Source organism: Dioscorea cayenensis, chromosome 4 (genome assembly GCF_009730915.1).
Source record: "Dioscorea cayenensis subsp. rotundata cultivar TDr96_F1 chromosome 4, TDr96_F1_v2_PseudoChromosome.rev07_lg8_w22 25.fasta, whole genome shotgun sequence".
In the NCBI taxonomy this organism is placed as follows: Eukaryota; Viridiplantae; Streptophyta; class Magnoliopsida; order Dioscoreales; family Dioscoreaceae; genus Dioscorea; species Dioscorea cayenensis.
The window spans coordinates 9,537,176-9,564,935 of record NC_052474.1 but is presented as its reverse complement, the minus strand read 5'-3'; the positions used below and the strand labels follow the sequence as shown (position 1 = coordinate 9,564,935).

General features: G+C 40.7%; 2 non-coding genes across 2 annotated transcripts; one reads left to right on the top strand and one right to left on the bottom strand.

Annotated features, from left to right (window-relative positions):
- Positions 1-17,467: 17,467 nt before the first annotated feature.
- On the bottom strand, positions 17,468-17,574 carry LOC120259773. Its single transcript, XR_005536324.1, has one exon. It is a non-coding gene; the product is annotated as a small nucleolar RNA R71 (small nucleolar RNA).
- Positions 17,575-26,220: 8,646 nt separating this feature from the next.
- LOC120259608 lies at positions 26,221-26,327 on the top strand. Its single transcript, XR_005536166.1, has one exon. It is a non-coding gene; the product is annotated as a small nucleolar RNA R71 (small nucleolar RNA).
- Positions 26,328-27,760: the final 1,433 nt, after the last annotated feature.

The following is a 27,760-nucleotide window of genomic DNA, read 5'->3' as shown; positions in this document are numbered from 1 at the left end:
ATCCCGGGGTACCGTGGAATGGTTAGTCCCTCATGAATTCATACAACATAGAAGAATAAATGAATGCATCAAGGAGAGAAATCATGACTTCCCCCTTTTACAAGATCTTCTTAGTTGAGCTTCAACACAGTCGTGCTCAGGCCAGACTTTTCTATGGAACTTCCGAGTGAATCGGCTAAGTGTCTACCAGAGAAAATCATCGAGAGATCACTACCATGCTCTACCTGTGCTTCGCTTGAGTAGGACCATGCAAGGAGCATGCTAGTTGTGCTTTCCCTGTGAGCAGATGGTGCTTCAATTCAAAGAAAATAATAAGGAGGAAGCATGACCATGCTCCGACCGTGCTTGGCTTGGAAGCACCCCATGCTTGGTCAGCTACTCAAACATCTTTAGACAGTGATAATCATGTGGATAGAGCATGACTGTGCTCTACCTGTGCTTGGCTTGGATACATAGAAAAGTCTACATTCTTTGCTAGTTTTGTCCTCAATTTCACGCCTAATTGTTTTGAGCCCTAAATTCCTTCACCATGAACAAATATAGCTAGAATAGCATTGAATATATCCAAAATGTGCTAAAAGACAAGCAAAGAATGAATTGGGTGTAAAAAAAAAGATATGAATTGCAGTCATCAAATACCCCCACACTTGAATAATTGTTTGTCCTCAAGCAATCTCACATCGCTCAATCAAAAGAAAAGATGAGTGCATCACTTCTGACCTTAAGAGACTAGAAAATTCATAAGCATAGAGGGAATAATGGGGGTTAGAAGAAAACATGAATGCTCAACAGAAGGCTATACTCTTAGTTCAAAGACCTTGTGTCTGTAACCCTAATTTGAGTGCCCTATGCCCATAAGGTGTCAACCTAACAACAATGGACCTTAATTAGACAATACACGGTGGATAGTGGCTTCATACACCGTAGAGGAAACCTTCTCTCTTGGTAGGTCATCCAATGTACACTTGTAATGACTAAAATTCAACTACTCAAGAGCACCTTTCACTCTTCTAAGGTGATAGCTCTTTCTACCATCTTTTTACATAAAATTTCAAAAATGACCGGTAAGGCATTCCAAAAGGAATCCGACTTCCAAATCTCTTTTCTTTTTCAATTTCTTCTTCTTCATTTTTTTTTACACATTAAAAACAAGATAACTTGGTCAACAAGAGGTAGATTGTCATCACAAAGAAAGTGGCTCCACACTTAAGGCAATGTGATGAAACTTAGGTCCTCAAAACAAGAGTGTGTCTACAATTTAGCTCCAAATAAGTCACTAACATGCACTTGTCCCCCTAGGTTTAATTATTGCTATAAAAAACAATCATAGATCATCCTTAGTTAAGCACTCATCACAACAAGCATACAAAGTAAAACAAAGCCTTACCCACACTTGAATAGTGCATTGTCTTTAATGTACAACCATAAGAAATGAAAACAAGTAATTGAGAACAACAAGAATTAAAAGGGAGTTCATTCAAATTTGTTGAACACGAAGAGTGATGTTGGCACTCTCAACATGCTTGCCAATTATCCATTTATGTACACAATTCTTAAACATGAAGAGTGATGTTAACGCTCTCAACGTGCTTTCCAGAATCAAATCACAACAAAATAGAGGCACACAAGTGAAACTCAACATACACAACAAAATAAAAGCAACTAAAACTAAAAATACGAAAAGTAAATGCATAAAGGAAACAAATCAAAATATCAGTTTAGCAAGGGACTCTTCTTGTTAAATGAACTTAATACAAGTCCACAAATACTGAAAGGAAATAAAGTATAAGTCCATAATATAAAATAGAAACACTGAAATTTGCAAAAAAACTTAAAATGGAGCATGGTCATCTAGTGAATCCAGTGTGCTGACCAGAACAACAAGGTGATGCAAAGATGATGTTGCACAATGGTCTGCAATACACAGCAAAATCTATTCTAGCCACTGAATAGAAAGTTCTTCTTCTAGGAATGAAGGAACATCTTGTTGAGAATGCTCGATAGATGTGGGTGCTGGTGAGTGCTCTGGTGTTGAAGATGATGGCATGGGTAGGCCCGATTTTTGCAGACTGTGAAAAGTGATAGGTTTTACCATTAATTGTCCTCTCCGATTACTCTTGCTTGTTCTCTTTTCTCTTTTACTTTTTTTTTACATTAATATCTTCAATAAAATCACAAATTGGATTTCACTCTAGCTAAATAGCAATACTTCTTGTTTCTAATCATCTATTCCTTGTGGATTTGACTACCCACTCATCCGGGTATTTTATTACTTTGATGACAGGTGCACTTGTGGTACACACACGCAAAGGGTGTGTCACAACTTATACAGTAACACTTACAATGCGGGTTGGAGGAATCACTTGAACTTTTCCTGGTGCTAACTAGGAAATGGGCAAGGGGCACAACAACAGCCTATGCCCCCATAGCAGAATGTTTAATCATCTTTTCCTCCGCTGGGGCCTTCCAATGAACTCACAGTTTTGTTGAATCGGTATATTAAATACAATGAAAATTTTCTTTCAAGGCATGAAGAAATGATGAGGAATACCAATGCCACCATAAGGAATTTAGAGCATCATATGGCTCAGATGTCAAAGTTTATTGAGATAAGACTACTGGTTCTCTTCCTAGTAACATAGAAGTCAATCACAAGGAATCTCTGCAGGCCATTACTTTGAGGAGTGGTAAGCATCTTCCAAGCCCTATCGAAACTGAACTCGAGATTGAGATCATTGAGCCTCTGTCAAGAGTAGGGCAGATAGTTAAAAGTGATTCTAAGGCTCAAGTTGACAGTGAGGAGAAAGGAAAAGAACATGGTAAGGGAAAAACTAAATTGTGCAAGTACCAACCCAAACTTTTTTATCCAGTGAAGATAAAGAAAGATCAACAAGAAGGGCAGTACAAGAAATATCTAGATGTTTTCAAGGCCTTGCACATTAATGTCCCATTCAATGAGACTCTTGCACAAATGCTGAGATATGCAAAATTCTTGAAGGAACTTTTCACTAACAAGAGGAAGTTTGGGCAAGTGTCTTTAGTGACACTTAGTGAAGAGTGTTCAGCTTTGATCACCAACAAGCTTCCCAAGAAAGGAAAAGACCCTAGAGGATTTATTATCCCATGCATAATTGGGGGGCTTGTGGATGAAAAAGCTCTAGCCGATCTTTAAGCAAGTATCAACCTTATACCTTACCGAATCTTTCAAAACTCAGGCTAGAATAACCAAAGACCACCACAATGACATTACAATTGACAGATAGGTCCATTCAGCAACCTAGGGGCATTATCAAAGATATGTTGGTAAAGATGGACAAGTTCATCTTTCAGGTGGACTTTGTAATCCTAGACGTGGAAGACAAGATGGAAGTGCTCATTTTGGGGTGACCATTCTTAGCAACTTCAAAATCCTTAATTGATGTGAAGGATGGTCAGATGGTACTTTGTGTAGTAGAGGAAGAGATCACTTTCAAGCTCCGTGACTCTTTGAGACACTCTATGGATTTCGATGATACTTGTTATTGTGTCGATGTGGTTGATGAGGTTGATTCGGAGTAACTGTAGGACACATTCACAAAGGATGAACTGTTAGAGCTCTTAGAAGATGAACCACCTAAAGATAATGTACTGAGTGAATTGGTGGAGGAAGTGTGCTACCAAGAAGTGGTGGGGCTAAAGAGGTGATGGAAACAAGTGATCCCAAGAAAAATAAAACCGCCCGTTCCACTACCAACATCAATGTGATCTAACTTCTGGACTTTTGGTGAGATCAATTTAATTGACATGTTAACGCTATATTATTGTAATTGCTTTTCAGGTGGCAGTGAGAGGTCTCGCTTTCATGGACCTCTTTGAACGAGCAGAACAGGTACATCAAGCTAGTGATGTTAAGCAAGCACTTCTTGGGAGGCAACCCAAGGCGTTGTAATGTTAATTTGTTATTTTAGTTGTTATTTTTGTGATTTTTCTTAGTTTGGTCATGTTTTGGATTGATTGCTGCATGTGTTCTCATTATTGTTGGTTCTCTCTGTGTATTTCTTTGTGCTGCCTGTGTGTGTTTCTTTTGTGGCAACTTGAGAGAGTAATTTATTCCATTGAGTGGTGCAGAGAAAACCAAAGTCCTGGTGTAATTTAGGCTGAGCACGGGTAGAGCATGCTAACACATGTCTTGTGTGTGTGTACCGCAAGTGCATTGGTGTTGAATTAATAAAATACTCAATGAATCGGGTAGTCGAATCCACAGGGAACAGAAATATTAGTAATAACTATTTCTAAGTTATTTAGTTAGAGTCAAAAATATGATAAAATAAACTTAATAAAGAGAAGTATGAATGTCACAAGCAAATACAGAAGAGTAGATATGAGGGAAATATCAATCAGTGAAGATGAGGTACCTAGGCAATGCTCCCTCTAGGATCTAATATGAAGCACAAGATTTACAAGTGTTTCTAAAATGAGTTAATCAAGTTGAGGTAATCCAAGAATAATCGGTCCCTACCTCTAAATCACAAAAACTAGTCCCCTACAAGGTCCCAATGGAGAAATTGCTCAATCTCAACACCTCACACCACATATGACCATAATACGCTCTAGAGATTCCTATGAGTACACCCGAATTCTAAGCATAGACCTAACCCTACCTCTAGGTGGAAGATCCCTAACCTCCTACAAGGTCCCGACAGAGAAGTCTTTCAGTCTTACGCCTCACACCTCACACCAAATATAGTTGCATAAAGCCTAGGGTATATGGAGATGAATGTACTAGTTGGAGGGGAAAGGGGACACTCAACTATCTCATTACTCACCCTCTTAACCCTCTTCAATCTTGAGGTTTTAGCCTAATGGAGACCTCTCTCTCACTAAGGAAAACATTTCATGCAAACCAATCAACCAAAAGATCAATACAGCAAGCAAGCAATAAGAAAGAAAGATTGAAACTCGATTAAACTTGGCTTTAATAGAAAAAACAAAGTAAATCAATACAAGAATAAGATCCTAAGGTTCACATACCTACTAGGGTTTAGCCCTCCATAGGGCAAATTACAAAATAAATAATGCAATGTAAATCAATGAAAACAATGGAATAAAACCACCTACAATTCGCGATGACCTTGATGAGTCACTCAATGTCTTGAAGGATTCCTCTCTGAAGCTAGGTCACCGATGGCTTCCTTAATGCTATGATGAAGAAGGAATCTATCAAAGTTGGTGAAGAACGTTTCCCAAATTTGCCAAAGAACTCCTCTCCAAACCCTAGTAGCTTTACCTTTAAAAAGCTGTCAAAAAGTCTCTAAAGAATAGGGCAAAAGGGCTATTTATACTCAAAACCCATATCTGTCACGTGCCTCCATGCAACTATGTGAGCCTCCACGCATCCATGTGAGCTGCAGAATTGCCCACATGATACAATGCTCTTCATAAACAAAGCGTCAATACTCTTTCCTGAGGCCACATGGACGTGAACATGTCCGCGTGGTATGTTATAAGGCTTATCGTTGTCTAATCATCATTGGGAAGGCTCTTGAATTCGTCACACAAGTCAAGACATAGGAGTGTGACTGCCTTTGTGCCCTTCCAACTCACAATCTAGCTTGGATTCTTTTGGAAGTTGGCACACAACCCCATGTGTAGGACCTCCTCTTGTATCTTGGTCCTTATGTTGCACAAAACCTCCCAAAAGGTACTTTCATAACCTATCTTTTTTTCCTTTTTATCTCTCAAGGCCTTCACAATCTATTAGCACAAAGGAACACCAAATGCAACTTATGAGACATAAAACATGATAAAAATGATGCTCAACGCATGTAAAACATATAAAGAAATATATTTACTCAAGCACTTATCACAAGCCCATGCTCAAGCCATGATTCTCTCCATCTTGTTCTTCAAGAGAATTCCAGTCGAGCATGGTCTATAAAAGCTCCCTTACGTGATCATGCTTCGCATGGGAAGATGAATTTGTGAGCTTCTTGCACAATCGTGCTTCACTTCTTAGGTTTCATAGTATTATCCCAAGAAAATCACAGCTAGGAAGCACAAGGTTAGCATGACCGTGTTTCCCCATTTTTAAATCCCTATCTAGAACACGTGTAAAAAGCACGACCTTGCTTCCCTAGTTCTTTTAAGTTGTTGCACTGACGGCATTACCTCCTCCTTCTTCTCTTGCTTCGTTCTTCTCAAGAGTTGTATGTTCTATCACTATCGTTGATTTGTTTTTGTTCTTCCACCCATCCATTATCTAATTTCCCTCATGGGGTTCCGATTGCTTCCGCCGTTGGGCTTGTTTTTGCTCCACATCTATTGTTTCGTCTACTTGGCTTGGTAGTTTTGGAGTTTTTGTAAAAATTTTTGTGTCCCTAGATGTCTGGTTTCTTAAGCTACTTGCCCTTGTGTGGGTTTTATGCCCTCGATTTCCCCCATCCCGTGGATCATTGAGTTTTGAAAACTATCTAACTCTCCGGGGAGAATTAAAGCACAATTGTGCTTGATTGCAAGCCCGCACGTGTTTATTTTCAGTTTCTGAAAGTTTATTTAATTCAAGGTTGTTTTCTTTTGTAGGTAATGTTAAAGCAGATGGCCATTGAACTAGCTTTGAACATAAGATTTGAGTCATCTATCAGCTCCAGCGATTTACCAGTTTGTCAACACATCAATTTAGGAAATTAGAAACCTTGGATTGGGATGCCTTGCGAGCCTTCCATTTGGCTAGGTATGTTGAGTGATTATTGGATGTCAACTCTTTTGATGGGTCTCTATGAGGAGGAGTACACCACCACCAATGAATACCACCAGCTCCATTCTTCTTCACCCCTTGCTGAGACACAAAAGCATCGTTAGGTGAGGTTAAGTATAGGCCGCTCTGGCTTCACACTTAGCATTTGCAAGGCATCATCTCTTGGGTCACTTGCGCTCAGATTTATTCATATGTTACCTAGTGTCATAGTTACTGGAAGGAGTGATAGTACTAGGGTCATTAATTTACACGAATTCTGCTACCTCCTGAGCATGGCCAATAACGTCCCCTATCACATAAGGTTTATCCTAGCCATAGATTTTCAACACCAAGTGACTGACCCCAGAGCAAGCACTGTTTTTCTCGACCTTGCATTACCCACCTCCTTCGGGGGATGGGACTGTTAGGGAAAGTCGATCAATTGACTGTCGTGGATGGATATAAATGGTGTACTCGGACAATGCTCACCCTAGGACTAATGATTCAAGTACAAGACTAATATTATGCCTCCTAATCAAAGTTTAATAAGTCATGGAGATCCAGAGACACACAGTCCCAAACCTAAGGTCAGCCGTGACTAGCCAACTACACTATGCTTTGGCGGAATAAGATACTCTCAACATCTCACACTATGTGGGACTTCTTGAAGCTTTAGGGATTCCAAGTGATAAACCTTATTCCCTATTCCCCAGCACTAAGGATTACTCAACACTTCACTCTGTTGCTCACGTAGCTATGCTCTAGTGGAGTTTGTCTCTTAGCACATCACTCTATCATGATTGCAAAGGACTTATGGAATATCGAGCTAGGATAAATCACGTCGGAGGGGAAAGGGGACGTTCTGCTACCTCTCGACTCACCCTCTCAAACCTTTTCAATCTTGCTAAGTCTAAGCCTAATGAAGTGTCACCCTTTCAAAAAGATTACCCAGATAGATTCTCAACCCTAGTATCACTCTAAGGGAATAATCAAATCAATAAACACACAATATTGAAACTCAATTAAAACATCAATTAAGGGAAACATAATGGAAGTCAATGAAACACAATCAACCTAGGGTTTACAAGTCCAACCACCCACTAGGGGTTTAGCTCTAAATGAAGTAATACAAAATCTAAGATAAATAAAAAATAAGTGCAATCAATCCATTGAGATAACCCCCTTGTCATCCATGTCGATGGTCTTCAAGAGCACCTTCATCTTCTTCAAAGACACCTTTGTCAAGGCTAGGGCACACCCCACTGAATCCAAGCCATCAGAAGCTCCCACAATAACTCTCCTCCGAAGGAAATCAATGTCGAATGCCATAGGAACACTCCAAAATCCCAGCAAAAAACATTTCCAAACCCTAGCTGTCCTTTCCCCAAAAGATAGACGAAAGATAGGAAGAAGATCCCCAAATCAAACTCTAAAAGCAGTATTTAAAGAGCTGAATCGAGCATCCATATGCCCCTGTGGAAATTCCACACTGGCGTGTGGATTTCCAAGCATTAATTTCCTGCGTGCTATGAACAATAACTGCTACAGTGATTTTGCTTCAATACTTTTACTATAGTGCTCCCAACTTCCATTTCTTCATCAAGGCCACATGATTGGGCACATATCCATGTGGTAGATCATGCTCATAACTTGCTTCAAATACATTAGCGAAGCTCTTGGCAAATGTTACACAAATTGGAACAAATGAGTATGAGCGCCTTTGTGCGCTCCACTTTATATATTCACTTTGAACATTCGGAAGTTGGCACACACCTACATGTCTATGAGCACAACTCGTGCCTTGATCCTTGTTTGGTCTAAGACTTTCCTCAACAATTGCGTCCATGATCTATTTTTTTCCTCCTTTTTTTCCAAACTTGTCTCCACAACCCATAAATGCATAAAAGAACACAAATACACACGAATGAGCCATAAAATCGATAAAAAGTGATGCTCAATGCAAGAAAAGTATACTTAGTAATACATATACATAAACACTTATCAAACTCCTCCACACTTAGGCTTTTGCTTGTCCTCAAGCAAAAATAAGACATGATAAAGCATTTGAGAAGAACAATTGAAAGTGCTCGGCCTTAGGTTCACAAAAAGGTTTCAAAAGAGGAATTCTAAAAGCAAGTAAAATTCAAACATCAAATTAGAAAACTCATTGCTCTAGCTAAAAACTTAAATAAAAAAGGACAACAAACCCGATATTGTGTAAGTATGTGTAAACTCACTTAAGTCAACCCAACATGTACTCCTCAAAGTTCTTATTAAAGAAGACTTATTTATACACAAAAAGAGAAGGTAGTAGCTTCACATATCCTCTAAGGTATCCCTTTCCTCGACGGCCAGCAAGGTAGCTTTCACACTTTCGAAGTGGTAGATCTTTCTACTGGGGTAGTAGCTTTCACTCATCCTATTAGATAGCTCTTTCTCTCATTAGGGGTATTACTAGTATCGACTTATGAGGAGTAGCTTCATACTTCATAGGTGGTAGCTCATTCCACCCCAAAACTATTCTTTCTTTTCATACATTGATTGTTTTTTTTCAGAAATTTAAAGCCAAACAATGCTAATACAGTCCCTTAAGTGTTAAACTTGAGTTTCCACAAGGTTTATTGAATGGGTAGTACAACAAAAATAATCACGCCAAAAATTCCTTAAAATTCAAGTAAAACTAGAGCATGATGGTATTCAATGTTCAAAATCTCCTAAACTTAAGAATACAACCGTTGCAACTAAGGTAAACCGCCGTAAGCTACATGAACATGAACAATGAATGCACAAGTATAGAACCCCCACACACACACACTTAAATGTGCATTACCCTCAATGTATGCACTGTAAGCACAATAAAAGATTAAAAACAATTAAACATGTGTGTGAAAATGGGCAATTGAAACAATATTACCTTGAACTCCTAGTGTTGCATTCGATAGAGCTAATTTTATTGAGAGTTGAGTTCCAACAGGTTGTGGAGTACACACAGTCATGTGAAATACCACATTGACCGTGCTAATGACTTATCCTCAATTCCAAGAGTTATAGGATCATCTGCACATATACACAAGGGGGTTCAGTAAAGCTCATCAAAATAAAATAAAATCGAGTCTATAAAGATATGAAAATAGAAAACAACTCGATACAACTAAAAAATGATAAGATAAACTCAGAAGGAAAGTATAATCTAACGAATACAAGTCAAAAATGAAATACTGAAGTAAAATAACAAAACATAAAGACCCTAAAAATAATAGATGCCTTAAGCGTCGGTGTCATCCTCTGCTAGTACTAGTGGTGCTCTGCTTCTGCCGATGGTGATACCCGATCTTTGCGAGTGATGGTGGTCTTCTTTCGGAGATGGTGATGATGCTCACGGCTCTCATAACAAAAAGGCGAGGTCATGTCTCGCTCAAGTATCTGCTGAAGTGTATCGTGATGCACCATCACCTCAGCGTGGTTCACAGCCTGAGTCGCGTGACCCTCAGCCAAGTCAGTCTATAACACCACTTTAGCACTCTCTAGCCTGTCAAAGTGATCATGTGCTCAAGATGGAGGAAAGATATACACTGGAGATGGCTACTATGCTGTAGGGGGTGCCTTTGTGCCTATCGGCTCATATTATAGCTGAGGAGTAGGCTGAGATCGCTCCACGTCATCCCCCTCACCCTCGGCCATCTCTAGTGGTGGCATGATCATCACATTCATGCTCGGCCCATATCTGCACACCATACCCATCAATCGCATGGTCTCTAGGCCAAGAAGGGATGGAACAATCGTCTTTCTCGGCCCCTCTGATCGCCTCCAGTAGATCCATCATCATGATGAGTCTAGTAATGTATGAGCCAGAGAATAATACTCCCACTCTGGCATACTGGCCCCAATGATGTAGGTACTCAGCCATAATATATCCCAGATGGAGTGGCTCGCTCTATACCATCGAATATAAGTACAGTAGCTCTTGTCGACTGAGGACCCCTATACTGTCACCACGACCGTTCACTGATCGGTTGAGAACAGCGTGGATATATTTGTAGGCTGATCGAGAGTGGCATGTAGCCTTGGAGATCCCAGGCACATCTTATTCCTAGCCACACAACATCTTGTAAGCGCGCTGCGGAGTCAAACTGCCCGGATAATCAGTCGGTAGCTGCTCATACTCCTTAGTGTCAATGCAATCCTCATCATAGAGCCTAAGTTAGACAAAAAACTATGTGATACTCATACTGTGATACTATCCAAATGCTCTAAACTGTATAGCGTCTATGCTCACAAAACTACTATAAGATCTATCAAACTCAAATGACGTGAGCGCCTCTAGTGTAAACATACAAATAGCTGACTCTCTGACAGATAATAACCCGGGTGCAAGCTACACACGAAAGCAACTTCTCAAATCCATGTGCCATCTCATCTCCTACTGTATCTCTCATTATGCACTCAGGTCAAGATATCGAGTGGTGAACTTGACTTTGACAAGCGCTCGAAACTCGCTTGATGTTTATGTATGGTGAACTCAAGATGCTCAAGAGAAGGTTCATGAGGAGGCTTGCTAGCTAACTTCTTCGATTTGGGAGCCAGTCCTGTAAGAATTGAAAAGGAATTGATCAAATTAAACTAAAAAAGCAATTCTATAGAAATCCACACGGTTTGTGTGGAAATTCCCTACCTTATGTGGATCTTTAGGGTGTGAAAATTCACAAGCATTTTAACTATGAAATCCATGCAAAATTGACCACATTAAGAAAAAGAAGAAAAAGATTGGCAAAGGAAGAAGGGGCTCACCGATGAAATCCAAATCAAAAACCTTGCATACGATTGGAAAACAAACCAAAAACCACTTAAATAGATGGAGAGAAAGTCGGGAGGGTTAGAGGATGCATTCTTTATGTTCAGAGATGTATAAAAAATGAAAAGGCTCAAGTAGGTTATAAAAAAATCACGGCCCTTTTGCATTCGCACTACATCCGCAGGCGTGTGGAAATTGTGAGTCCCATGCTGCCCGACCTACGAGGGCATCCACACATCCCTATGGCTTTTTTGTTGGCCTGAAAATTTTTCTAAGTGTTCCCGCTGTGGAAAATTCCACACAAGCATGTGAAATTTACAAGGGGAGCTCAGAGGCGACCCACGCCCTTGTGTGCTCTCGGGAATGAAAATTTTCTCTACAGAGATCCACACGCCTTTATGGAAATTCCACACGGACGTTTGCCTTTCACAAGGTCACTCACAGGGGCACTCACATGCCCCTGTGTCCTCTCAGGATAGAGAAGCAGAGCTATGAACAAAAACACACCCCCTTGTGGAAATTCCACACGGCCATGTGTCTTCTCTGGATTGATAAAAACCTACACTATGTAGAACAAATCTACACATCCTATGCACCACGCCACACAATTTTTCAAGTTAGAGGAATAATTGAGTCTGTTATCACATAGGGTTTGACATCCTCTCTTTATGAATGCTCATCCCCACTAGCATTGGAGCACACTTCTTTTTGGTATCTCCTTGTCCTCTTAAGCTTTTTAGATCATCCTCTTCATTACTCTCGAGAGTAGGTTGCACCTCGATCCACTAAACCAAGCGATGAAATTTCTTTATTCTCCACTTCTTGATCTAGACCACCCCTCCAATGGGTTCGAGGCACAATATTTTCCCACTATAGTCATCAATTAACTCATCAGTGGTATTAAGAAAATACAAAGTATCATTGAAATCAAGAGAATGTCACATGGCTTCGACAAGGCGGTATGTTAGCTTGTCATCTCGACAAGTGCCCTTGCGTTTGTCCGAGCAAGTGCCACGGTTTGTCGAGTAATAAATCCAGATGAGTGGGTATCATATCCACACGAGTAGGGAATAAAAAAACACTTAAATTTTTCTTAACTAAGCGAAAAAGTGAATAGTGATTTGTGTGACAAAAATGTGATGTAACAAAAGTAAAAGAAACAAGAAGAGTGCAAGCAAAGGGGAGATAAGGCAATCAATATAAGTAGGGTACCGGATATTGTTCCGCCTAGGACAATCGTTTTCAAGTGCAAAAACCCTCTATTATGCTTTCTAACTAATGCATTAATGAGTCGTGGAGATCCTTAAATACATGGTCCCAATTCTAAGGTCAACCATGCCTAACTCTATACATGTCCCGGAGGAGAAATTGAATAATCTCTCAACCTCGCATCTCGTGAAAAGAATCACAATGAATTCTAGGGATTCCAAGTGATAAATCCTCTTCCTAGATGTAGACCCTAACCCTTTGGTCGGTGGAAGGTCCCTAGCCACAATTAAGCCCTAGGTGCTAAAATCACTTCAACGCTTCACTCCATTGCCCCTGCAACTAAACCCCAGCGGAAGGTCATCCCTTAGACCATTCACTCTACTATGACTCGTAAAGAGCTCGGGAAATAGAGGTAGAATAAATCACAGCGGAGAGGAAAAGGTGCGGCTCCGCTACCTCTCGACTCACCCTCTCAACCCTCTCCAATCTAGCTTTGTCTAACTCTTGTGGTGTGTCACTCACTCACAAGAGTTACCAACAAGAACTCTCAACCTTAGTGTCACTCTAAGGGAGTATTCACACAATCAAGCATACAAGATTGGAACTCAAATAAAACATCAATTAATTGAAAGCATAATAAAAAGGTTCAAGAAAACGAATACATCATAGGGTTCACAAATATCCAAGTACCCACTAGGGGGTTTAGCTCTCCATGGAGCTAAATAGAATCAATGATATCAAATGTAAAAGCAAATAATCCATAGAAAAACCCCCTCGATAGTCATGGTGATGGTCTTGTGGAGAGTCCTCTACATCCAAGGGTCTCCTTTGTCTCGCCTAGGATACACCTCGCTGGGATCGGTGCCGAGCGAAAAGCTCTCCCACTAACCTTCTTCCAAATGAAGTGCGATGTTGGAGCGGTAGAACCTCTCCAAATCCTAGCCAATTCCTCTCAAAACCCTAGTTTTGAACCCTCTCACAAGTTGGGGAAAAGATGGAGAAAAAGAATCACGAAATCGGGGGCTGAAATTGGCCTTAAATAGAGTGGAATCGGGGAATCCACACTCCCATGTGGGTGCCCCTATGGATTTTTCGCACAGGCATATGGAATTTCCACATGCCCGCGTGGATTCTCTATTTTACTCCTTCTTCGGCCGGCTGTGAATAGTACATGCTACAGTGTTTGCTACCCTGCTGCAGTACCAGCCTGAAACACTCCCTAATCTATGCTTTCATCGAGGTAATGTAAACGGGCACACGTTTACGCCATAGATCGCTTTGCTTCTTCAATAAACGGACACATCGGTGAAGATTTTACTATACATGCACAAGCTGGAATGCTTGAGTGTGACTGCCCTTGTGCCCCTCCAAATTGTTGTGCTAACTTGAATACGAGGAGGTTGGTACACATTCTCGCATCTTGAACCCGACTTATGTCTTCGCGTTTGAACCTTCTCAAGATTTCCTCTAAATGGTGCATTCACGATCTACATTGGCTTCTTTCTCTAACATTTGGCTTCACTACCCTATATGCATGAAAGTAACATAAATGCACACATATTAGCGTTAAGACCCAAGAAAAGTAATGCTCATCATAAGGAAAGAACACGTCGTATTCTTATCACACAAGCACTTATCAATCTCCAACTCTTAATGTCAATTCCCCACGTCCATTTTCAATGAGAGCTTTGGAAGTGCACAAGAATGGGCTTCAAGTAATAACGGAACTTCGACATCCTCAACAACATCTAACATTGTGAAGTCTGTAGGAAAGATATATTTGTCAACTTTCACAAGTACATCCTCAATGATACCACTTAGACGTCTAACATATCTATCGGCCAATTGAAGTGTCGTCCAAGTTTGTCTAGGTTCTCCCAAACCTAGCTTTTGGAAAAAAATGTATAAGGCATGACATTGATGCTAGCTCCTAGATCCACCAATGCATTTCTCTTCACCCAAGTTGTCAATGTTGCATGGAATGATGAAGCTACAGGGTCTTTCTTCTTGTTTAGCCGTATTCTTTACGCAACACCGCCAAAGATGAAGCATCTAGGATCACAAATGCACTCTCCTCCAACGTCCTCCTATTGTTTAAGAGGTCTTCAAGGAACTTTGCATAGTGAGGGCATTTTGAGACAACACCTCCACAAATGGGATGTTGATGTGTAACTGCTTGAATAGACCCAAGAATTTCTTTTATTGCTCATCATTTTTGTCATTTTTCAGCCTTGAAAGATAAGGAATTCTTGGTTTGTGATAAGTGCTTGTGTATAAGTAATACGAAGTGTACCTTTTTTACATTGAACATTACTTATATCAGATTTTATAGCTCATTCGTGTGTATTTGTGTTCTTTTGTGCATTTAGGGTTGTGGAGACAATGTTTGAATAAAGGAACAAAAAGTAGATCATGGATGACATTGTTGATGAAGTTCTTGGGTCAAACAAAGGTGAAGACACAAGTGCGTGCTCAAAGAACATGTGGGTGTGTGCCAACCTCCATAGTGCTCAAGTGAATACATAGAAGTGGAGGCCCACAAAAGACAATCACACTCATATGTTTTGACTTGTGCAACATTGTCAAGAGCTTTGTCAAAATCGTTTCATTTAAGACACGATGTGATCTACCGCATGAATATGTGCTCAATCATGCAGTGTCGATAAAAAGTGAATTCGGAGAATTTCGGCGAATCATTGCAGTTCTATGTAGTAAAATCATTGTAGCAATTACTGTTCATAGCGAGCAGGAAATGAAGTTCTGGATATTCACACTAACGTGTGGAAATTCCACACCCATGTGGATGCCCGATTTTAGCCTTATAAATACCGCTTTGAGAGTTTTTATTTTTGGGGGATCTTCTTCCTATCTTTTGCCCATCTTTTGGGAAGAGCGTGGCTAGGGTTTGGAGAGGCTTTTGCTTGGTTTTGGAGCCTTCCTACGGCATTCGAGATCGAGTTTCTTTGGAAGAGAACTATTGGGGAAGCTTTTGTCGACATCGATTCGACAAGGTGTGCTATAGGTTTGACAAAGGGAAGGGAACCTTTTGGAAGAGACTAGGCGGCAATGCAAGACCATCGATAGGGACTAGTCTGGTTTTCTTTATGGATTGTTAGCACTCACTTCGATTTCATTGTTGATTTTTATATTTCTCCATGGAGAGCTAAACCCCTAATTGGGTACTTAGACTTGTAAACCCTAGGATGATTTTGTTTTATTGACTCCTATTATGCTTCTTTAATTAATGTTTTAATTGAGTTTCAACCTTGAATGCTTGTTGAATTTGATTTTCACTTAGAGTGAAACTAGGGTTGGGAATCTATCTTTGTAATCCTTGTGAATGATTGACACTTCATTAGGGATTAGACAAAGTAAAGTTGAAGAGGGGTCGAGAGGGTGAGTCAGGGAGTGGCGAGAAAACGTCCCCTTTCCCTTCCAATATGATTTATCCTATCTCCATGTTCCAAGAGTTCTTTGCGGTCATGATAGAGTGAAGTGCTAAGAGACAAACTCAACTGGGCTTAGTTGTGTGAGCAACAGAGTGAAGTGCTAAAGTAATCTTTAGTGCCGAGTCTTAATCGTAACTAGGGGTCTTTCACCTAGACCAAAGGGTTAGATCTATATTTGGGAATAGGTTTATCACTTGTAATCCCTAGAGCTTTAAGCAACCCTACACAGTGTGAGGCGTCAAGAGTATCCTTTTCCGCCGGAGCATAGTGCAAGGATTAGTCACGGTTGACCTTAGGTTTATGACCGTGTATCTTTGGATTTCCATGACTCATTAAACTTCAATTAGAAAATTTAATGATTAGTCTTGCATTTGAAACAATACTCCTTGGTGAGATTTATCCAAATACCCCATCTTTCCATCGATTACCTGTCCTTAGTCCTTTCTCTTTCCTCTTTTATTTTTATTTGTATTAATATTTTGAAACAGCATCAGAACTTGGTTTTACCTATAGTTAAATAGCAACACTTGTGTTTCCGAGTAACTATTCCCTGTGGATTTGACTACCCACTCACCGGGGTATTTTATTAGTTCAACAACGCATGCACTTACAGTACACACACGCAAGGAGTGTGTTAAGTTTTTGGCGCTGTTGCTGGGGAATAGGCATTTTGAAAGTATTTGCACTTTGCTAACTTAGCTATTCATCACTTGTTCTATTTTACTCTTTCTTATTCTTCCACCATTCTGATTTGTTTTTCTTTCTTTGATTGCAGCTCCAGGTTATGACCCGAGGTAACCCTTCGACATTGGTTGAAGGTGATCCAAATATTGGAAGGAGAACTCATAGACGAGAAAGGAACCCATACAAGAACAGACAAATCAAGCTGAGATAGATGTTGAAGGGTCTGACAATTTGGCAGAACAACATGAACAAAAGAGGGCACTCTCAGATTATGCAAGACCCACAGTTGTTGCCACGTAGTCTAGTATTGTGCAGCCACTGATTATAACTTAGAATCTTGAGCTCAAGCCAGGCTTTATCAAGATATTACAGCAGTCAGCAAAGTTTAATGGTTTGGCAGATGAGGACCGGAACAACCACATTCAGAATTTCTTAGAAATGTGCTGCATGTTCAAGATCAATGGCGTTACAGATGATGGAATCAAGTTGAGGGCCTTCCTCTTTTCCTTAAAGGGGAGAACAAAGCAATGGTTGCATTCATTACCTAGAACATCGATCACTACTTGGGAGGAGGTGGTAAAACCTTTCCTTGCCCGATATTTCCCTCTTGGAAAATATGCGAAGCTAAGGAATGAAATATCTTCCTTTGTTCAAACAGAATTAGAGTCTCTTTTTGAGACATGGGACAGGCTCAAGGATCTCATGTGGAAATGTCCTCAACATGGGTTCCCCGAGTGGATGATTTTCCAAATCTTCTATAATAGTTTGAACCCAAGCACGAAGCAATTATTTGATGTTGTAGCGGGGAGGTACCTTAGGAAGTAAGACCTCCTAAGAGCTCCATGACTCATTGAAGAGATGGCTATGAGCAGTTATCAATGGAATACACAAGAGAAGAAGAAGGTAGCCGGACTTCATGAGATTGATGCAATTACATTATTAGGCATCCCAAATTGAGTCCTTGAGCAAGAAGTTAGACACTCTAGCTTCTCCCAAATTGGCGTGATAGTGATGAGTTGCAATGGAGTGCGGTGGAGGACATGCTCATCCCAGTTGCCCAATTGCTATTGGTGGTACTACTTTAGTGGAACATGTTGATTTTATAGGCAATGCAATAAGAGGTCAAGGAAATCCATACAGCAATACCAACAATCTGGGATGAAAGGAATCACCCCTAACCTTTCTTGGAGTAACCAAGGGCGTGAAAGGCTATGCCACCATAGGGTTTCCAACAATAACAACAAGCTCCGAATATGTAGAATAGAGTTTCAGGGTTGGAAAACTGGATGACCGATTTAGAGAAGGCTTTGACCAAGTTCATTCAATCTTTAGACACAAGATTTCAGTCGGTCCAAGCCACGCATCGGAACCACACCACATCATTGCATAATTTGGAGGACCAAGTGGGACAAATTACAAAGTCACTTTCGAAAAGACCTAAGCGAGATTGCCTAGAAACACGGAGACCAATTCAAGAGAGCAGGTAGCGATCACTTTTGAGAAGTGGTCGTGAAGTTGAGTAGTCTCCCTACCAAGGAAGACAATGGTTGAGTTACCCAATGAAAGGGAGGTTGAGGAGATAGCTAAGGAGAAGGAGGTGGAACCCCCACCCTACAAGCCAAGAATTACTTACCCTTCACGATTGAAGAATGACCAAATGATGAGTAATACAAGAAGTTTTTGGGTCTATTCAAGCAGTTGCAAATTAACATCACATTTATGGAGGCGTTGTCTCAAATGCCTCGCTATGAAAAGTTTCTCAAAGACCTCTTAACTAATAAGAAGAAGTTGGAGAAGAGTGCATATGTGATCTTAGATGCTTCATGTTCGGCGGCGCTGCAAAAGAATATGTGAACAAGAAGATGGACCCCGGTTGCTTCATCATCCAATGCAACATTAGAAACTTGGGTGAAAAAAGGCATTGGCGGATTCCCGGTCTAGCATCAATGTCATGACTTATACATTCTTTCAAAAGCTAGGCTTAGGAGAGCCTAAGCTCACTCGGATGACACTTCAATTGGCAGATTGATCAGTTAGACATCCGAGGGACATCATTGAGTATATACTTGTGAAAGTTGATAAGTACATCTTTCTTGCAGAGTTTGTGGTGTTAGATGTTGACAAGGATATCAAGGTTTAATTGCTACTTGGGAGGCCATTCTTTGCACTTCCGAGCTCTCATTGACATGGACGGTGGGGAATTGATACTAAGAGTAGGGAGATGACAAGTTGATATATCGCCTTGCCAAAGCCATAGCAACATCTCTTGATTTTAATGATACTTTGTACTTTCTTAACACCACTAATAGAGTTGATTGATGACTATGTGCAAGAAATGTTGTGTAAGAACCCATTGGAGGGGTGGCTAGATCAAAAGATGGAGAATGAAGAAGTTTTATCACTTGGTATAGAGGACAAGTTGCAACCCTACACCATGAGTCATGAGGATGATCCAAAAGCTCAAGAGGTCAAGGAGATGTCACAAGAACCGCCCCAATGTTAGTGGGGATGAGCATTCACGAGTAAGGTGGCGAACCATTGTGTGGTAACAAATTGATAACTCTCCCTCTACCTTGCAAAAATTGTGTTCATTGTGCTTTCAAGTTGTAGGAAAGAGGGTAACATTCATTCATGAACCCCCATGAGGTTGGGACAGGTGCGTCAAGCTTAGTGACATTAAACAAGCACTTCTTGGGAGGCAACCCAAGTCTTTATTATTTTTTCTAGGTTTTCGTTTAGTTTTTGCATGAATAAAAGCTTTAAGTGTTGGTGTCTCGATTTTTATATGCTAATGTTGTGCTTTTCTCGAGGATTTTTGGTGTTTTAGTGTGCTTCATTGTGATTGGCGAAGAGTTAGGTTGTTTGAGCATGTTTTCATGAATCTCAGTCAATTCTGACACTATTTGTGGCGATCTCTGCTATGTCGCGAAAGTGTTGCAGAATTTTTCTATAGAGTGCAGCAATTTTCTTGAGTCATCTAGAGAAAAACACTGCGCGTGTGGAATTTTCACGCAGGCGTGCGTTTTCGTTCGGAACTCAACCTTTTACCATTCCGAGAATACACGGGGACATGTGAATGCTTACCGTGAGCGACCTTATGGCGTCCACACTCGATTGGAATTTCAACAAGGGCATGTGGATCTCAGCGAGGTGAAAGGGTTTTATCCCAGAAGACACATGGGGCATGTGAGATACCACCCTTGTGGATGACCACTGTGGCTGACACACGGACGTCCGTGATTTTCCACTGCACTGTCATGCGAATTTCTTCAAGAGATAACTTTTCCATCCCGAGACACTGAGGGCGTGTGAGCACCCCTCTGAGCTCCCATGTAATTTCCACCACGCTTCGTGTGGAATTTTCTGAGTGGGTGCGTTTTTCTTGGGAGGAACGGAGAAAGCTATAGAGCATGTGGGTACCCAATGGGTCGAGGCACATGGGCGTGGGTAATTTTCTGCGCCCATGTGGATGCATTTCGAAAACAAAAGAGCATCCGAGAGGATCACACAAGGGCACGTGGATGTCCAGCTAAAAAGCTCTCTTATGGAGTGTACAGGCGTGTGGGTGCCCCAGTGGGTTAGGCACTGAGCGTGGGTAATTTTTCATATGCCCTTTGGATGTCGGATCTCAAGAGCCATGACTTTTTCTTTAAAAATCCACTCACACCTCTTCATTTGAAACTCACAAACACCCAAAACGCCTCCATTCATCTTCTCGACCATATCTCCATCTCTTTAAGAGGTTTTTTGTTCGATTTCCGACCATATTTGAAGTTTCTAAGTCTTCTTGTATCCATTAGACTTCTTAACTCTTCTATCTTTGCTAATCTTATATTTTTTGCTTTTTTGTGATTCGATTTTTGCTTGAATATCATGATTAGAGTGCTCGTGAATGCTTATAAAAATGAATGTTGTTGAATTCAAGATGATTTGTATAGAGATTTGGGGCTCCTACCAGCACTAGTGATGCTCACGAAGATCCACCAGGGTGTGGAATTTTCCACATGGCCGTGTGGAGTTCTACGAAACTAGGTTTTCAAGTTTGATTTCATCTTTTATTTTCAAATTATGCAGCAATGTCTCCCCTATCAAAGAAGATGGCCGGCAAACGTCATTGCAAACCCACACTGGAGTAGCATAAGTTTGCTATAGCCAAACATCAAGAGTGTTTCGAGCGTTTGTCAAAGCTTAAGTTTGGGTAGTCGAGATTCCCAGACATGAGTGCACTTAGAGAGATTCAGCTGGGATATGAGATGAGTGATGAGGGTGAGCAAGTTACTTTCATGAGATGAGTTGGTGGCGGTTGTTGTCTATTCAAGAGCACACTATTTTGTATACTGACATTGGAGATGTTAGCATCATTCGCGTTTGACCGATCGTAGAGCAGTTTAATGAGCATTGACTCCATACCATTTTTAGTGCATTTGGTTAGTACCATGGCATGAGTGTTGTGCAGTTTTTCTATCGGCTCGGACTCTGCAATGAGGCGTACGTCGACATGAGAGGAGTATGAGCGGGTTGCCAGCAGTTACCCCATTGAGTTTGACTTTGCAGTGTGCATACGAGGATGTTATGCAGGGACAAGGAGCGACGCATGAGGGCGGGAGTGTCAGGTGGCGTATCTCTCTCGCTACGCATATCGATACATCCACGCCATTCTCAGCTTATCGATGAATGGATGTGGTGACAGTACAGGGGTTCTCAGTAGACAAGAGATGTTATACCTATATTCCATGAGTGCGGTGGTGATCCATCTAGGGGCAAATTTGGCCGATGCCCACATCACCCAGGGACCCGGTCTCGCAGAAGTGGGAGTCCTCTTCTTGAGGCCCGTATATTACTAGAATCATCATGGGGATGGTCTCCCGGATGTGATCAGAGAAGCCGAGAAGATCATAGTGCCATCTTCCCTCTGTTTAGAGATGATGAGACTTATGGGCATAGTGAGGAGGTACAGAGATGACATTTATATTATGATCACACCTCCGCTTTGAGCCAAGCCCGAGGGTGAGAGAGATGCAACAGAGGGATCACAGCCTACTCTTAAGCGTGCTGAGGAGGCGAGATGGAGACAAAAGGCACCCTACTGAGCCTGAGAGCCACCACAGTGCCGGTCTCGAGATCTTGATCTACGACTCGAGCCCATGATCACTTGAGAGGCTCAGAGTGTGGTAGGGTGCTCACTTGGTTTGGCTTAGGGTTTGCACTACACATGGGTATGAACCATGCCGGGGTGATTGCGGCGTCTCGATACCTTGATGGCCGACTAGAGTGAGGCGTAACCTCACAATTCATTATCGACCCTAAGCTCCATCGATACCTCAAGCGTCACGCGGTAACACCATCTCCACTGCTGCGCTGAAGTTGATTCACCAGCAATAGATGACACTGATGTTTGAGGCGTCTTTATCTTTATCCATCTTTATGTTTTTTGTATTCTATTTCTGTATTTTAGTTTGGACTTGTATCACTCAAAAAAGGATCTTCCTTTTTGGGTTTATCTTTTACTTTCAATTGTTTCGAGTTGTATTTCATTTTCATATCTTTATAGACTCAATTTTACTTTGTTTTTGTTGACCTTTTCTGAACCCTCTTGCGTATACATGCAGATGGTCTTGTGAGTCTTGGAATTGAGGAATAGTCATTGGCATGGTCAATGTGGAATTTCACATGCCCGTGTGCGCTTCACAGCCCGTTGAGACCTTAAATCTCCAATGAATATAGCTCCATCAAGCGTACACTGGGAGTTCGAGGAGTATTGTTTTAATTGCCCATCTACACACATGTTTTACTTGTTTTTAATCTTTTATTGTTCTTGCATGCATTACATTGAGGGCAATGTACATCTTAAGTGTGGGGAGCGTTCACATTACACGAGTGCTTTACTTATCGTTCATTGTTCATGCTCATGTAGCCAATGGCGATTCACCTTAGTTGCAATGGTTGTATTCTTAAGTTTAGGAAAATTTTTTTAATATTGAATACTATCATGCTCTAGTTTTACTTGAATTTTTGGAATTTTTGCCCGATTACCATTTTGTTGCACTACTCATTCATTAAACCTTGTAGAAACTTAACTTCAATGTTTACGGGAATATTTTAGCATGTTTCTTATTTTTAATTTCTTGAAAAAGAGAAAATGAATGAAAAAAGAATATATATATATATATATATATATATATATATATATATATATATATATATATATATATATATACGTGTGTGTGTGTGTGTGTTTGTGTTTTGTTTGTGCATTGGGGTGAAAAAGAGCAACCACCTATGAACTATGAAGCTACTCTCATAAGTCGGATACTAGTTATGCCCTAATAAGAAAAGAGCTATCTCATGGGATGAGTGAAAGCTACTACCCGGTGAAAGAGCTACCACCTCGAAAGTGTGAAAACCACCTTAGCGGCCACCTTGGAAAGGGATACCTTAGACGATGTGTGGAGCTACTACCTTCTCTTGTTGTTTATAAATAATTCCCTCTTAATAAGAACTTTGAGGGTACATGTTGGGTTGATTTGGGTGAGCTTACACACATTAAAAAAAATATCGGGTTGTTGTTCTTTTTATTCAAGTTTTTAGCTAGAGTAATGATTTCTCTTATTCGGTATTTGAATTTCTCCTTACTTGTAGAATGCCTCCTTTGCATGTTGTTGGTGAACCTAAGGGCAAGAACTTTGAATTTTTCTTCTTATATGCTTGAATATGTTTTTTTTGCTTAAGGACAAGCAAAAGCTTAAGTGTGGGGGAGTTTGATAAGTGCTTGTGTATAAGTAATGTGAAGTATACTTTTCTAACATTGAGCACTAATTTAATCAAATTTTATAGCTCATTCGTGTGTATTTGTGTTCTTTTGTGCATTTAGGCTTGTGGACGAAATTGTTGATGAAGTTCTAGGGTCGAGCAAAGGTGAAGACACATGTCGTGCTCAAAGACATGTGCGTGTGATAACCTCCATCGTGCTCAAGTCAATACGCAAAGTGGAGGGGCACAAAGGCAGTCTCATATATATGTTCTGACTAGTGTAACATTGTCAAGAGCTTTGTCAAAGCGGTTTCATTTAAGACATGACGCGATCTACCACATGAATGTGTTCCCAATCATGCGGCGTTGATGAAAAGAGTGAATTTGGGAGCATTCCGGCGAGACTGCAGTATTTTGCTATAGCAAAATCATTGTAGCAGTTACTATTCACAACGCGCAGGAAAAAGTTCTAGATATTCACACGAACACGTGGAAATTCCACACACCCGTGTGGATGGCCTATTTTAGCCCTATAAATACATCTTTGAGAGTTTTATTTTGGGGGATCTTCTTCCTATTTTTTGCCCATCTTTTGGGGAGAGACCAGGTAGGGTTTGGAGAGGCTTTTGCTTGGTTTTGGAGCCTTCCTACGGCATTCGAGATCGAGTTCCTTTGGAAGAGAATTGTTGGACGAGCTTTCGTCGGCATCAATTCGGCAAGGTTTGCCTAAGTTTGACAAGGAAACCTTTGGAAGAGATGAGACGGCAATGCAAGACCATCGATACGGACTACAAGCAGGTTTTCTATATTGATTTCTTACACTCACTTTTGATTTCATTGTTGATTTTGTATTGCTCCAAGGAGAGCTAAACCCCTAGTGGGTACTTGGAGTTGTAAACCCTAGGATGATTTTGTTTCATTGACTCTTATTATGCTTCTTTAATTGATGTTTTAATTGAGTTTCAATTTTGAATGCTTGTTGAATTGAGTTTCCCTTAGAGTGTCACTAGGGTTGAGAATCAATCTTGGTAACCCTTGTGAATGAGTGACACTTTATTAGGATTAGACAAAGCAAAGTTGAAGAGGGTCGAGAGGGTGAATCAAGAGGTAGAGGAACATCCCCTTTCTAAGAGTTCTTTCTGGTTATGATAGAGTGAAGTGCTAAGAGACAAACTCCACTAGAGTGAAATGTTGAAGTTATCCTTAGTGCTGCGGCTTAATCGTGACTAGGGGTTTTTCACCTGGACCAAAGGGTTAGATCTATATTAAGAAATAGTGTTTATCACTTAAATCCCTAGAGCTTTAAGCAACCCTAAATAGTGTGAGGCATCGAGAGTATCCCTTTCCGCCTGGGTATAGTGTAAGGGTTAGTCACAGTTGACCTTAGGTTTGGAACCGTGTATCTTTGGATTTCCACAGCTCATTAAACTTCAGATTAGGAGGTATAATGATTAGTCTTGCACTTGAAATAATAGTCCTAGAGTAAGCTATGCCCAGGGTACCCCCATCTTTCCATCGATTATCTCTCCTTATTCCTCTTGCTTTCTCTTTTCTCTTTTTTTCTTTTTATTTGCATTGATATTTTGAAACAACATCACAACTTGGTTTTACCTATAGTTAAATAGCACCACTTGTGTTTCCGAGCAACTATTCCCTGTGGATTTGACTACCCACTCACTGGGGTATTTTATTCCTTCAACAACCTATGCACTTGTGGTACACACACGCAAGGGATGTGTCAGTTTGTAAGATAGGGGTGCCACCTCCTTCTCTTTTGCTTTTTCCTCAACCTTCACTTCTTTGGGTGACTAGACCATCATCTTTTCAGTATGGAGCTTACTCTCAACTTCACGACCACTTCTCAAAGTGATCGCCTTTAATTATTCTCTTGGATTTGTCTCTGTGTTGCTAGGCAAACTCCCTTATGGTCTTTATAAAAGTGACTTCACAATCTGACACGCTTGGTTCTCCATGTTATGCAAAGATACGGTGTGATTGCGAAGTGAGGCTTCAATCGACTGAAATCTCGCATCTGAAGATTGAATAAACTTGGTTAAAGCCTTCTCTAAATCAGTTATCCGGTTCTCCAATTCTGAAACTCTGTTCTCCATAATTGGGGTTTGTTGTTGTAAACCTGGTGGTGTAGTAGTCTTTTGTTGTCCCTAATTTCCAAAAGAAAGGTTTGGGTCATTCCTCCACCCAGATTGTAGGTATTGCTATAAGGATTTCCTTGATCTTTCATTGCATTTCCTACAAAATTCACCCGTTCCACTGAAGTTGTACTACCAATAGTAATTGGGCATTCAGATGAAACATGTCGACCCTCACACCAGGTGTAACTCATTACTGCTGCTACTCTAGGAGAAGTTAGAGTATTTAGCTTCTTGCTCAAGGACCCAATTTGGGCTGCCAATGATGTCACTGCATCGATCTTATGAAGTCCGGCTACCTTCTTCCTGTCTCATGTATTCCACTAATAACTATTCATAGCCATCTCTTCAATGAGTTGTCGGGCTTATTCTGGGGTTTTACTGCCTAAAGTACCTCCTGTTGCAGCATCAAGTAATTGCTTCGTGCTTGGATTCAACTTATTGTAGAAAGTATGAATAATAATCCACTAGGCGAACCCATGCTAAGGACATTTTCACAGGAGATCCTTGAACCTATCACATGTCTCAAAAAGCGACTCTAATTCCACTTGCACAAAAGAGGATATTTCATTCCTGAGATTCGCAGATTTTCCATAAGGGAAATATCAAGTTAGGAAAGCTTCCACCATCTCCTCCTAAGTAGTGATCGCTGCTCTAGGCAATGAATGTAACCACTATTTCACTCTCCCCTTCAAGGAGAATGGGAAGGCCCTTAATTTGATAGCATCATACGTGGCTCCATTAATCTTGAGCATGTCACACACTTCCAAAAAATTCTCAATATAGTTGTTTGGATCCTCGTCGGCCAAACCATTAAACTGTGCTGACTGCTGTAACATCTTGATGAAGCCTGGTTTGAGCTCAAATCTCTGAGCTGTAATCGGTAGCCTTACAATATTGGATTATGTGCCAAGAACTGTGAGTCTTGCATAATCTAAGAGTGTCCTCTATTGTTCATGTTGTTCAGCTATATTATCATACCCTTAAACTTCTATCTCAGCTTGATTTGATTATTCTTGCATAGGTTTCTTCCTTCGTCTATGAGTTCTTCTTCCAATTTCTGGATCACCTTCAACTAATATCAAAGGGTTGCCTCGGATCATAACCTAGAGCTGCAATCAAAGAAAGAAGAACAAATCAGAACAATGGAAGAATAAGAAAGTGTGACATAGAACAAGTAATGAATAGCAAAAATAGCAAAGTGCAAATGCTTCTAAAATGCCTATTCCCCGGCAACGGCATGAAAACTTAACATACCCCTTGCCTGTGTGTACCATAAGTGCACGGGTCGTCAAAGTAATAAAATACCCCAGTGAGTCGGCGGTCGAATCCACAGGAAATAGATGCTTAGAAACAAGAAGTATTGCTATTTAGCTATAGTGAAAACCAATTTGTGATTTGATTCAAGATATTAATGCAAAGAAAAGTAAAAGAGAAAAGAGAACAAGCAAGAGTAATCGGAGAGGACAATCAATGGTAAAATGGGACACTCGGACAATGCTTATCCTAGGACAAATGTTTCAAGTGCAAGACTAATATTATGCCTCCTAATTGAAGTTTAATGAGTCGTGGAGATCCAAAGACACAAGGTCCCAAACCTAAGGTCAATCGTGACTAGCCCTCTACATTGTGCCCCAGCAGAAAGAGGTACTCTCAACACCTCACACTGTGTGGGATGCTTGAAGCTCTAGAGATTCCAAGTGATAAACCCTATTCCCTAACCTCGATCTAACTCTTTGGTCTAGGCGAAAGACCCCTAATCACGACTAAGCCCCAGCACTAAGGATTACTCAACACTTCACTGCTGTTCACGCTAACTAAGCCGCAGTGGAGTTTGTCTCTTAGTACTTCACTCTATCATGATTGTAAAGAACTCATGGAATGTGGATGTAGGATAAATCACATTATAGGGGGAAAGGGATGTTCTACTACATCCTCGATTCACCCTCTCAACCCTCTTCAATCTTTGCTACATCTAACCCTAATGAAGTGTTACTCTTTCAAAAGGATTACC